General features: G+C 38.0%; 1 long non-coding RNA gene across 1 annotated transcript in view; it reads left to right on the top strand.

The window, feature by feature from the left end:
- The window catches only part of LOC108513338 (uncharacterized), a 13,460-nt gene extending 4,098 nt beyond the window's left edge, over positions 1-9,362 (top strand). The window contains exons 3-4 of the long non-coding RNA XR_001880864.1: positions 7,743-7,858; positions 9,188-9,362. This is a non-coding gene — a long non-coding RNA (uncharacterized LOC108513338). The remainder of the gene's footprint in view (positions 1-7,742; positions 7,859-9,187) is intronic.
- The last annotated feature ends 5,149 nt before the right edge of the window (positions 9,363-14,511 follow it).

Below are 14,511 nucleotides of genomic sequence, written 5' to 3' on the forward strand. Positions count from 1 at the left end.
ATTAATTCAAGATGGATTAGAGACTTAAATGTTAGACCTAATACCATAAAAACCCTAGAAGAAAACCTAGGTAGTACCATTCAGGACATAGGCATGGGCAAGGACTTCATGTCTAAAACACCAAAAGCAACGGCAGCAAAAGCCAAAATCGACAACTGGGATCTAATTAAACTAAAGAGCTTCTGCACAGCAAAAGAAAAGTATTTCTTTTTAAAAAGCAAACTGATGCTTAGAACTTACAGTGGTCTTTTGTAAGGGATATGTGTTTCTCCTCCGTGTTTTGGTGGGTGAAAAGTTGACTCAAAACCTGGTCTTTTAATACCATAGACAGACCATGAAGAAGAAATTACTCTCTTGACTTTTATAGTTTTATCTGACTGTGACTTATAGACATCAAGTAGCAGAATGAGAAAAATGCTGATCTGATTGAATAATACAAGAGAATATACTTGATTGAATAATCAAAATAGGAATTTTCTTCTAAGTTATCATTCCTCACTTATGCTAACTTGGACAAGCCTAAGCAGGGACTTTAATAGGCTTTTAAAATCACTTTTTCATAATACAGTAGACCATACAATACTGTTTAGATTATTTTACTTCCATAATAAACCCTCATTAAGTATATTTATCTAATGATACAACAGAACTTAAGGGAAAGGGAGCATAAAATAATATCTGCATGTGTTAAACATTAGCCTTTGCAGCAGATTTATAAATAAATTACAGGTAATTTATAGAATCATACCAAGTTTATAATTGCATGTTTAAAGCAATCTTCTCATGGTAATTGTATTGTATGGCTGACTCTAGGAAGAAATTACAAATTTATATTTCCAGAGTTTACTGAGATATGCTTTTATAGGTAAAATTGTATTGTGTAAAATTCAGGTTAGAAAGTGAAGCTTCTATTTCAGTGTGACCCATACTCCATTACTAGACATTTAGAAGGCTCAGCATAAAAAATTACATGTTCACTATTTCTAGAAGAGGTCATTGCTTAAATTCCATATTAATTTTCAAGCAAGGCTGCTAGAAAAGAATCAATAGATGTTGTATGACAAAGCAAAACTTTGCCAATGCCTCCAAGATAAATGATACCCAGATTCACTTTTGAGAAGAGTGAAGGATTTCAACTGTATGTGCAGCCTTTCATTGCATGCCAGTTCTCATAGTTCCTTCTGAAATCATTTTAACATAAGAAAAAAGTGTGAGAATGTAAACTACTTGAGGAACCCAAAGGTCAAACCCATTGGCCTCAAATGCATTATTTATTGGATGCTTCCTCTTGACACCTTAGACAGGAACACTTAAGTGAATTAACCTACCATTGTGGTGAGAAAATAAAATATATTGTGCTGTCTACTTCTAAAAGTATAACATAACATTGTAGAGTAGGTTGAGGGTCATGTTAAGCCATACTTTCAGATGAGAAAACTGATAGTTGTGTGATAAGAATGAATGAGTAATTCATTAATTCATCAAATATTAATATTTATTAATTATCTGCTCTACCCAAGGCATTGCTCATGCTGCTGGGAAAACACCTGTGAACAAAATGCCCCTGCCCTCAAGGAGTTCATATTTCAGTTTTAGCAGCAAAAAAGTAAAATAATAAAGGAAAACTATCCCAGGTATAGAGAAAAATAAACAGGATAGGAATAGAATAATAAAGGGCGCTATTTTATATCTGTAGTCAGTGATTCTCCCCCTAAGAAGGAGACTTTTGAGCAAAGATCTTGATGAAGTAAGGGAACATGGAAAGATGCATCCATAAAGTATCTTAAACAGTGCAAAGGCCCAATATTGGGCAGAAAGCTGGAATTCACTAGGAAAGGAAATAGAGCCGAACAAAAAGGGAGAGGATAAAAGAGGTTGGGGATGAGGTCAGAGAGATAGGTGGAGGTTAGCTCACATAGGCCTTGTAGACAAATGTCAGAGTAGCAGTCAGCATATGCCCGATTATGCTATGGTAACAAACAACCCTGAATCTTGATGGCTGAAAACATGAAAGGTTTATTTTTTGCTCACATCATGTCTACCACAGTTAGGTTGGAGGCTCTGCACTGTGTCAGCCTCATCCTGGGAAACAGATGGACAGAGAAACCACTGTCAAAATCATTGCCAAACATATTATCAGAGGAAAGACATCTCTGAAAGATCTCATATCAGCAATTAATGTTCCAGCATGGAAGGGACACATAGCACTTCCACAAAAAACTCATTGGCCAGATCTAGTCATATAACCACATGCAATGATGGCGGAGGAGGAGAGAAGGGACAGGTGTGTGTGGGCAGGGAGCACAATTCTACCATGTGTCCACTATGCAGAGACCTATAAATATTTTGTAAACAGCATTCATGAATCCTATGGTAAAATTGTTGGATTTTATTCCAATGAGATGGGAAGCTATGAGAGGGTTACGAGCTGTTTGAGCTGGCTTTTGTGTAGAGAACATAGAGCTATGACAGTAAGAGAAACAGAAAGACCCATAATTAGATTATAACATTACTTTAGATGAGAGATAATAATAGCTTGGACTGGGGTGGTGGTAGTGGAGGTGGTGAGGGATGGTTGGATTTGGGATCCCATACAGAGTAGAGTTATGTCCTAGACTGTCAGCTCATAATTTTGTTTTGTTTTATTTTGGTTTTTAAGGTTGCAAGCCCAAATACTTGAGCTAGTACCATCAATGTGTAATACAACCTGGTGAAATATAATGGGAAATGATGGAGCCTGTGGCCAAATTGGGCAGAGCATGTTCATAAGGACATCTAAATTCACTCTTTTCTTTTCATCTCATATTTATTTAGTTTTGAGATAGAGTCTCACTCTGTCACCCGGGCTGCAGTGCAGCGGCACAATCTCGGCTCACTGCAACCTCTGCCTCCCCGGTTCAAGTGATTCTCATTCCTCAGCCTCCCAAGTAGATGGAATTACAGGCACACACCACTATGCCCAGCCAATTTTTATATTTTTAGTAGAGATGGGGCTTCACCATGTTGGCCAGGCTGGTCTCAAATTCCAGAGCTCAAGTGATCCATCCTCCCCTAGGCCTCTCAAAGTGCTGAGATTACAGGCGTGAGTCATAGCGCCCAGCCCACATTCACCTGTTTAAACCACAGTATCAACCAAACAAAATTAAATTTTGTTACTTTTGTAGTTTGCATACTTCGTAATTAAATCAACCTAGTTAAAATAACAAATGAATAAATAAAACAACCAATTCCCAAATTCTGTGTCTAGAGAATTTTAATGACACTTTGGCAGATACATGGCAGCACATAAACTTATATTAACGAAGCACCCACCAGTCAGGTAAAAATTCAGCTTAATCAAGAAGTGTCAGATTGATTTAGCATCTATTCAAAACTAACTGTATAATTTTCAACTCAACTGAATTTAATTGGATTGTGTGAACTTTGTGATATCAGGCTCAAATTACAGGTTGCTAAGACCTCTTCTCCACCTAAGGGTATTTCCACCAAAATTTGGTGTGCAAAATTGAATGTGCAAAGGAATTACCTGGCATGCATAAATACATAATCCCTGTGTGCCATTAGATCACGGAGGATGGGGGGAACAGGGGATTCTACATTCACAGCAAGCACACCTTCCCAATGTGGGCCATCTAGGGAATATGCCTTGATGCATCATGGCTCTACCTGATTTTTTAAACAAGTTGCAAATTTGACCTTTACCAAACATAGAAAGAGCTTGTACAATCTTATAATTCCCACTAAGTTCCTGAGCTGTTCTTAGATGTATATCAGCAACAGCCCCCGTTACTAACATTTAGTGAGGGAGAGAACTCACAGAGAAGCCATCAGATGCCTTGCTTTGTTTGCTCTTTCTCTCTTTCTTTCCCTCCCTTCCTTCCTTTCTTCCTCCCTCCCTCCCTCTCTTTCTTTTCCTTCCTTCCTTCCTTCCTTCCTTCCTTCCTTCCTTCCTTCCTTCCTTCCTTCCTCCCTTTCTCCTTTCCTCCCTTCCTCCCTTCCTTTTTTCCTTCCTTCTTCCCTTCCCCCTTTCTTCTTTCTTTTATTTTGTCTTCCCCAGTGTCTTTTTTCCTAGAACATTATTGAGCTTTTACAACATTCCAGACACAGCACTACGTTCTAGAAGTATAGTATTGATCAGGACAAACAGATCCCTGTCTCTGTGTAGTGTGTTTCTTAGAAGGAGCTTTCTTTCTAATTCAGAGAAGTGAGACTAGCAATACTACTACAGTGAATAAAAAATGAGGCAAGAATATTTTGACTAGTCAAATGGTAGTCACTACAAAAATAAGTGTCAGAACACTGCAACATCTCCTCATTATTTTGGCTGAATTTAGAAGAGTTATTTTGTATGGATACACTCTAGGGTGTCAGAAAAAATCAGAAGGCTCACTGCAATCTTGTTACAACCACCTGTCCTCCTCTTTTGAAGTTTAGTGCAAATAACTTTTCTTCCTGAAACTTCTCCAAGTATCCCAGGCAATAGCTGTCCCAGGACATCCAACACCCCTTTCTCAGGACACACATACGTGGGTCAACTCAGGGATTCGTCAAGTAAAATAAATGAACGGCATGCATCTGATAGAAATGCATATATACACATTGTGTGAATGTCAGAGACTGGAGCAAATAGGAGAGAATTGAATGCCATCTGTTTGTTTCATGCCAGATTTGGGCATAGTCAATGTTTCTTTAAGTTTTGTGTTTTTTTAAATGACGAAAAATCTGGAATATTTATATAATTTTCATTTTAACCCATTAGCTGAAAATTTCAAAATGTTGTATGAGGCAAATAAAACATATCCACAAGCCAGATTGTATCTTGGGCTCTCTAGTTTGTGGCCCTGTCTATACACCATAAATATTGGCACTTGTCCTTTAGCACTTGAGTTTTATCAAATGCTGTTGCATTTTTAATCCCAGTGAGATTGTAAATTCCATGAAGGTGTGCCACTTATACATTGCATCACATCGCCCAGTCCAGCATTTGTCACTGGGGTCACTGGGACAGTAGCGTAGGATGAGCAGGAACACAGTCCCACATCACTCAGGTTCAAATCCTTGCTATGCTATTTACTAGCTATGTGACTATAGGCAATTTTCTTAATTTATTTGTGCCTCAGTTTTCTTACTTGTTAAATGGAGGTGATCCCAATTATATCCATCTCATGGGGTATGAGGATTAAATGACTTCATATTCATAAAGCACTTAAAATAACACCAGGAACATAGTAAGAACTCTATAAATTTTCTTGTAAGTTAAATTAAAATAAATATGTAAATAACATATTTGTTATCTAGAACTGAGTCATCTACTTCTAATTTCATGTGAAGATAAAACTCATCAGGAATATAAGAATCCTTCATTTTATTTATATAAAGAACCAAAGGTATAAGTATCTGGCCCAAAGAATATTAAGAAATGTAAATCTGTTCTGAAACGTTTTCATATTGCTTTCTTTTATTTACTTGTGTTTACATTTTTTAGAAGATATTTTGTTAGAAAACTAACAAATGTACATAAAATATTCTTAACTTTTGAATACTAAGCCACAGGTGTATATGCTTCCAAAACAGCTGATGAACATCTGGGCCACTTAGTGTCCTGATTTTTAAGGTTTCCCATTACTAATTCATTATGTGCTAGCTCATTAAACCATTTAGTGATTCCCTATAAATTAAAACAAACTGATTAATTGCTTCAAATGTTCTAATAAAAATATTTTTTAGTACAGAGAATTTCTATACTATTTTTCACACAGAATCACATTAATAAACAGGCTTCCTGTAGATTTCTTCGCATTTAGATCATTGGATTTTGAGGCGTAATTTAAGATGTACTTCTTATTTTAAAGAATGCCTCCCAATTCATTTCAAAGAGAAGAAGGGCCCCTCCCAGTTGGCAAATTTATTTTCACCAATAGTTATATAAGATAAAGCGGGATGTTTACACTAAAGCATGCTGCTAAGAAGAACTGCAACAAAAGTTATTTTATTTACTCCTCTACAATATCCGCATTTCCCCCAATGTAAAACTGAGAAAACTAAAGTTTCAAAATGTTAGATAAATGTATTTGAACCCAGTCTGGGATATGGCTAAAAGAGAAAAAAGTTTTGGAATTTACTCAACTTCATAATTTGTTTTGAGCTGTATAAGTAAATGGAGAGTAACATTAATCCTCAACTCAATCAGTCAAAAATATTTATTGAGCAACTGGTACATGCCAATATTATTTTATTCTCCAACTCTTTTATTATCTATTTTTATACAGGTGAACATAAGGATTTTTTAGTAAATAACATACACTGAAGATTGCTTCTGTATAAAGAGCAGTGTTTCTCAAAGTGTGGTCCTTGGAACAGCAGCATTAGTAGCATCTGTGAGTTTTTATACAAATGCAGATTCTGGGGCCCTACCTCAAACCTGTTGTACAGAATCTCTGAGGATGGAGCCCAGCAATCTGCATTTTAACAGGCCTTGAAGGTGCTTCTGGTGCACACTTATATTTGCCAGCCTCTGGTAGAATGGCAGAGTACTTACTAAGAGTTATAAAAAAAAGAGAAGAGTCCCCATACACAAGCCTTTACAATCTTAGATGTGAGCTCACTTACGGGCCACAGCATTAGCAAATGAATTGCAAACTGAGACAAATGAGAAAGTTCTGAGAAGAGACTTGATTGCCTGAGGGCCACTAGTTTTCTCTGAAGGCAGCATTTAGGGAAATATATACCTTAAAAATGTATCCAGTGCATTATCTGATTTCCTATCAGAAAGTTTGAGGTTATGGACTCGTCACCTGAGGTGTTAGCTTATTCTAATCTAAAAAACATACACTGTCCTTCCCTCACTAGCCCCACCTCCCCACATACAAAATGTTCATCTCAGAAGATCAGTCAAATCATCTCACTAGATCAGTCAAATCTATCTGTGTAGCTGCTTCAATTTATTCTTCTCATTGATTTCTCCCCCATACCTCATACTCTTCCAGGCTTGCAGGGCTCAAACCATTAAAGCATTCAGAAGCTGGCTTTGGTATTACTTGAAGTTATTCAAAACAGTCACCACTTGCTGAGCCTCTAATGTCTCATCTGTTGAATGGGTGCATTTCCTTCCTGATCCCTTCCACCTCTAAACTTGTCTATTTCCAAGGATCTATGGCATCCAGGCATATGGTGAGCTTACGTGAGTGAGGGGGCCTTAGCTGATGTGGTCAGTTTAGACAATGCCTTGACTAATGGCAAAAGCCACAGGGCACACAGACACCCAAGGAGCTACTGGGTCAGTGCTGTATGCAGTAAACCAGATTCATCCCAGTAGTTTCATGGTCACTGAGCTTAGGATCATCATTCCAAGAAGGGGGAAAAAAAAGAGAGAAAAACAAGAGAACAAGAGATTGTTTTCTTATTTTTCCAAATTCCTAGTTTGTTCTACTATGGTTTTATTTAAATTCTAAACATGAAGAGCACCTTTTATTTGTATGTTTGAAGCAGACTGCTAGTTTTAAAAAATTAATCACAGCTTTTCTAGAGGCAGGAGGATGGTCAAGATGAACCACAGCAGTGCCTTGCAGCCTTGCGACACCTGTTTTTAAAGCTTTATTTGGAATGTGGCACATTATAATTGACAGACTTGACAAACATTCTGGTTTCATGGGCTGCATGTCAGGATTCCTGCCCTGTATTTCCATATCACCAAGCACTTCCAGTGTGTCCTTGAACTAATTTAAAATCTCCCTGGGTTTCAGGTTCCCCATCTTCGTTGAAGACCCCACATCATTTGCCATGAACTTGCAGAATCTTCATAAGCATATAGTATGCTTTCCTCCAGCTTTGAGAGATGTCTTATCTCTTCACCCACAATGTTGGTAACTCTTTGCTTATCCTTTAGAGAGAGCAACTCATGTTGTATAACTCATCCCCCTAAAATAACATGTGAATTGCATCAGTGAGTTTAAAAAAAAAAAATTGAGAACTGGTGTTTTACAGCCACAACCCCAATTTGACTACATTGTTTTTTTTTTTTGTTTTCAACTTTGTTTTTTACATCATGTATGTGGGAAAACAGCGTACATTTTCTTAAGACTTTTTAAAGCTGGTACTTAAGGCTTTGAAGTTTGCTCTTTCCCCTCAAATTTTGTGAGTTGTAATTAATTTCTCAAGGGGGAAGGAAGTTCTGAGTATCTGATAGCATCAGATTCCAGTACCTCCCATTGATTTGTGGCATACAGTATACCTTTAAAATAAATGGTATATTTTGAAAACAGAAATTTATTTCACATACTGCAGTAAGACAGAACAAACGGCTCATCTTGCTGTATGTATAAAGAAGCAAAATGTAATTGATAAAGATAATCAGAAGATGCCAGGTTGTTTTAAATAGCTATGAAAAATACAATGTGTGAATTCAGAAGAGATTAGATTCTTTTTTCCACCCAGGGCTTTGGAGAGAAACAACTGGCATGTGTAATTTTGTCCGCATTAATTTTTACAGCCATGGTCAAATAGCCCCACTAGACTGAAACTTGTGAAGAATTTTCTTTCTTCATTTGGCTTGATCATAGAGGAATTAGCTCCCTCAGTGAGCCAAGGTGAAAAGAAGCTAGTTTGGGGAAATAAGCAACATTCATAGGAAAGAGAAAGTTTGAGGCAAACATATGGTTGAAATGCTCTAGTCGATTTCAGATCAAGCTGAGAGAGTTGAGATCCGTTGGTTCAGGGATCCAGTTCACTGCACATTCCTACTGTGCCTGACTACTAATTGCATCCTATGTTTGTCAATCAAATATTTGCAATTAACAAAAATATTCCCCTAAGAGACATAGAACAGAGCTGGCAAAGGATCTGGTGCTTTGCTAAGTAGAGCTAGCTGCACACAGAAAATGAAACAAAATATGGTACTAAAAATATTCGGCTGCCAATGACACGGCTAGACACTCCCAGTCAAAACATTAACAAGCAGGATAGGTGGCATGGGGGGCTTTTCAAAGGGATTTTGTTCAAAGAACAGAAACTTTGATCTCAGTGTCTCTGACCCCTCCTCCACCTCTGATTCTTCAATCTACAAGTACATATAGTGGTTTAATTTAACTCTGTGCATAATTTGCCTAAGGATAAAAGTTGATCTAGATTTTTTTAACTCCAATTTTACAAATGCTCTACTTTCTCCCTCCTCCCTCCTCCCCACACACAGATTTCAAGAGAGAAGGCTGAAAAGGAAGGTGACTGGAATATTAAGAACTGTGAGATATTCTGAGGAAACTCTAATTTGTAAATTGGTAGAAATGCCAGTAATTTGTTGGGAATTGAAGACCCTCTGTATTCAAGAGTGAAGCTTGGCAGCTGTGCACTGTTGTTTTATAAATCAATATTACATCTGAAGGTGGTATTTGAATGTTTGTGTCATTGGGGTTTGTCTCCAACATAGTTCTGTGATAAGAAATGTTCAAACAAAACAAACACAATCCCTTCCCTGTCCTTTAGGATAAAGTCCAAACATAATTCCACAACAGGGATATAACATTCAAATCAACTACAGAACTTCTGTAATTACATAAAACCCCACGACCACAGAAATGCAATTGAATTGAAGACGCTTTGCAATATTCCCCAAGAAAGGACTGTGTGGCTGTCAGATTAACAAAAGTCAAGAGGAGGTGAGACAATGCTCACCATTGCAAAAAGAGCTTTGTGCATAATGAACAGAATTTGCATGCCTGTTTAGGAAATTAAGGTGAATCCAAGGTGACTTAGGGTCACATGAGGAGTCACAATGGTGACTAACTAGAAAAGTGAGCATTAAATATTAGTCATTTGGTTTAAATAAATTCATCTCAATTATTATTAGATATTACTTAGATTTAATAAAAAATAATAGCTTAAGTGACATTTTCAACATTGTCTGGTTATTACCTGCCCTGAGCTGCTGTGATTTTGGTTGCTGTATGAGAAAGGAGAGTTGAGGCTGAGCTGCTTTTTGATTGTTGTCAATTCCTCCATCATTCAGATAAAGCCCACTTGCACCGTTATGACCAGGGTGAACCATGAAGAATGGGCAATGGGGCATTTAGTACATTAACTCATTTTCATAGGCGAAACCGGCTACACGATCAGGAAGGGGAAAAAAAATGAAATGCCATTACCATTCTGGACTTCTTTACCCTAAGAACTATCTCACAGAGTTTACAAAGAAAATAGGTCATGCCAAGGATTCTAAAAACACCAATCCAAGCCAGAGATGGAGTGAAATGCTTCTACTGCTCTGGTTCAGTGGTTTTAAAATTGTTTTAAATAATATTGTCCATCAGTAAAATATTTTTCAGCACACATCTCCAGTGTTTCTGCAACTGTACTACTAGATTAGATACATTACAAAGCATTATCAAACAGAAAATGTTAAAGGACAGGATAAAAAGTAATTAGAAATCAATGCTATCTTCCTGAATTCTATCTTCTGTAAACTAGAAGATTAACACACTCCATTCTCAACAGAGGAGAGGCAGATGAAATTGGCAGGACCCCAGGTTTTCCTGAGTGGTCTGGGTCTAGCTAAACTGGAACAGAGATGCAAGTGGGAAACCTCTTTTGCCGCCACTGAACACCAGCACTAAGCCGAGGATTAAGCGGGGGAAAACGGTTGTACTTAGACTTGCAAAACTGTATGTGGAACACTCTTGGTTCATTTTGATTCCATCTGCACTGAACTGCAGAAACTCAGAGGCTGCAAATAACCAGATAAAAATCGAAAAATTGTCTCAAACAATTCTTTTTGATTATGCCCAAGTGCCATCTAATAATGGTTGAGATTGATTTATATGAAAAAAATGACTAATTTACTCAACATCCTTGGTATGGGGGAGAGGGAGAAAGATGCAGATGAGTGTGAGTGTGTGTGTGCGTGTGTGTGTGTTTGTGTAAAGAAATCCCAGGAGAATCTTGGTGGAGGGGAGAGAAAGAAAAACCAACTTGACTTTGGCAGAAATTCCTGGCCTTGCCATGTGCAAGTTGTGCTACTCGGAAGTTAAAACTTGAGTTGACCAGGCAGAGCTCACTTAGACCTTTTTTCAATTACTTCTGTCCAAAATGGGGACAATAAAGTCTATTTTGCAGAGTCATTCTGAGCAGTAGAAATTGTTTTTATAAAGTGACTCACACAGCACTTTATAGCAGCTGCTCAATACGTGGTGGTCACTCTTGTTACTTAACTGTACAAGACAATAAATCCTAGGCTTTGCCAAGAATATCCATTCAGTATTCAAGTGCACCAACAGTAATTACAGCAATCATGAGAATATGTTTTTACTTTAGAATTCGAATTCATTTTATTTCCATGATCACATTTAATCTTCATAATGAATTTGAAAAATAGACAGAACAAGTATAATTATCCCCATTTTACAGATATAGAAAGGTTGATAAATTATTGACATCCAGTGGTGGCACTTACAGTCACTCAGAACTTCTGCTTTCTACACCAGCTATGGGAAGGAAGCAGACATGTTTGGCATATATTACTTTCTATTAAGTAACTCAACCACATAAACTGTGTATGCATATATGGGTTTAAAAACTTTTCATCTAAAGTTAACTCTGTTTAGCCCAGTCTTTTCCTCTCTCTCTCTCTAGTCTCTTCATCACCCAACACATTCCTTGGTAATAAAACAAATATCACAATATAATGAATTAAAGAAACGAATAAAGCATCTGTTACATGTGTTCTCTATTAAAACTTTGCTTTGGCTGTTATTTTGAGACATAATAAATAGCAAATGCCTCTATCTTCTGCTAAGTATATGTTTTGTTTTGTTTTCTTTCACCAACTTAAAAGTTGAATGATGTCAATATAGTTTACAAAACAGATGGTGGGGGGAGGGGAAAGATTGAGAGAGAGGGAGGGAGAGAGAGAGAGAGAGGGAGAGAGAGAGAGAGAGGAAAGAAAACAAACAAGCAAAAAAACCCAGAGGCATTTCATATCCACCAAGGAAACTCTCAGCTCTCCCACATAATAAATAATGTTACAAACAATGCACTACACTTAAGAAATATTGACTTGTTTCCTGGCTGTTTTGAAGCAAGATAGAAAGCCTGTTGTCCGTTATCTCCATTTTGGTGTCCATACTAGTTTGAATGGTGTTCCCCAAAAATTCATGTCCACTTGAACCTCAGAATGTTACCTTATTTAGAAATAGGGGTTTTATAGATGTAATTCATTAAAATGAGGTCATACTGGATTAGGGTGGCCCTAAATTTATTATGAGCTGGTGTCCTTATAAGAAGAGAAGAGGACAAACAGAACCAGAGACACACACAAGGGAAGAGGGTCGTCTGGGAATGGAGGCAGAAATTCGAGTGACGTAGCTATCAGAGAAGGAATGCCAGGGATTCTCAGCAACCACAGAAGCTAGGAAGAGGCAAAGGAGGTTCTACCCTAGAGTCTTTGGATGGAGTGCAGCCCTGTGGATCCCTTGATTTTGGACTTCCAGCCTCTAGGACTGTGAGAGGATACATTTCTGTTTTGACTACTCAGCTGACAGCAATTTGTTATGGCAGCCCTAGGTGATAATGCAGTGTCCAAATGTATTACTGTTACAGAAATGAGCTTGTGTGTTCATGTTTTATGCCATGTCTTAGTGGCTATTTAATTCCTTAAGGTGACTGTCCCCACGCAGTTTGATAAGAACATTGACAGACACCAAGAGTCCAGGTCATTTCTATCTTCATGTAAATAATATGAATCAATTCTGGAATAACTTTCACTGATTGAGTCCCTCTACCAAACAAACTAACAAGAACAAAACCAAAATTAACTCATAAATTCCATTTTTGTTTCACAGTAAGAAATTATAAGACACCAGTTTCCAAAGTAACTACGAGCTTTGGATTTTAGATTTGTGTGCTATTGTCCTTTGTACAACATTTGAAATATAATTTTATGGCCCAGCACTGTTAGCCAAATGTTAACCTTCACCCACAAATCCCAAAGACCTGTTAAGACCAAAAACTGATTTGGGTTCCTACTAGAATTTCTCTACCTGCACATCATAATTTTGACCTCAGTCCTGACCAGGTCACCTTCCCAGATTACACACCCCTCATAACTTCTTAAACAGATGTCTTTGTAATACTCATAACCTTTCCCACACTTTTAAGTACATATGTCTGGGGTGAAGGAGGGAATCTGAAGCTGTATTCTTACGGCTTCAAGATTCATGGAGATACAGATCTATTTTTTTTTTTTTTAAGTAAGGCATTTTCTGAAGAACAGATGCTGAAAATCTTCTGCCTCCAACACCCTTCTTGCAGCATTTTAGCACACAATGAAGCCTCTTTCTAACATGGTGATGAAGTCTTTTGAGGGGTTCTGGGATTGGGAATTTTGCTCACTTTGCTTTTATGCTGTTTTCCAGGAGGCCATTTCTATGTATTTTAATTCCATGGTCCTTATGATTTGCCGAGGGTCCTCTCCCAGCCTATCATGGGCACAATATAACCAAAGATTAGGCAGAGTGGAGAGAATTAACATGGCTATCATCTTTTAGATGTTTACTATTTGCTAAGCACTGCAGTATACGCTCCATATACTTATCTCTTTATTTCTCACCTCTGAGTTAAGCATTATCATCCTCTTTTTAGATAAAACAACTGAAGCTCAGAGAGGTGAAGTGATTTGATCACTAATAGCTCATAGCTAATCAAATGCACTTTACTTCAGTCATCTAGACAGCCTGAGAAGATTGCTGTACATCGTGAAAGCTGGGGGATCTCTAGGAAACCCTTGGGTAAGGGCTGCCTGAGGCCGGGAGCCAGACCTGCATAGAGGTAGATAGGTTTGGGGAGGCCTCCAATGCCTGTAGTTAAGAAAGAGAGTCCTGTATGCTAAGGCTTATTTGAAAATCCACTAACAAAGAGATGCCAGTGTTCACTGACAACCATACTGGTCAGAGAAAACACCCTTAGTGTATTTGGCAGCATATGGTATATGTAACACATGTGAGTCAGATGCTTTTAAATCCAGGATGGCTTCAAAGGCAAAAATATCAGGATTTGTAAAGAGCTTTAGATCTACTCAGAATCCCATCTGAAGGTCAGCTGAGTCCTCTACAGCAAGAAGAGTACTAGACTGAGCCCTTGGGGTGATTCATTAGTTAGCCCTAGTTGCAGTATTGCTGCATAACAACCACAGACCTTGGTGGTATATAATGATATTACTTTGGCTCATTATCTGTAAGGCCTGGACTGGACATGGCTGTTCTTACTGTATTCACTCATGGATTTGCAGAGATCTATAGATCAGCTGGGTAGTTCTGCTGATCTTGCCTGGATTTCCTCATATGTCTGGGGGAAGGTTGGCTATTGACTGATCTAGGATCTACATCAGCATAGATGTCTGGGGTAGCATGGCTCAGTTCCAAGTCTCTCATCCTCCAGCAGAGTGACCCAGACATGTTTTCCTGCTGATGACAGAGGGCAAGAATGGGCAAGTCCCATCGTTCAACCTTTCTCAAGCCTCTGTTTGCT

Source organism: Rhinopithecus bieti, unplaced genomic scaffold (assembly GCF_001698545.2).
Source record: "Rhinopithecus bieti isolate Rb0 unplaced genomic scaffold, ASM169854v2 scaffold_30775, whole genome shotgun sequence".
In the NCBI taxonomy this organism is placed as follows: Eukaryota; Metazoa; Chordata; class Mammalia; order Primates; family Cercopithecidae; genus Rhinopithecus; species Rhinopithecus bieti.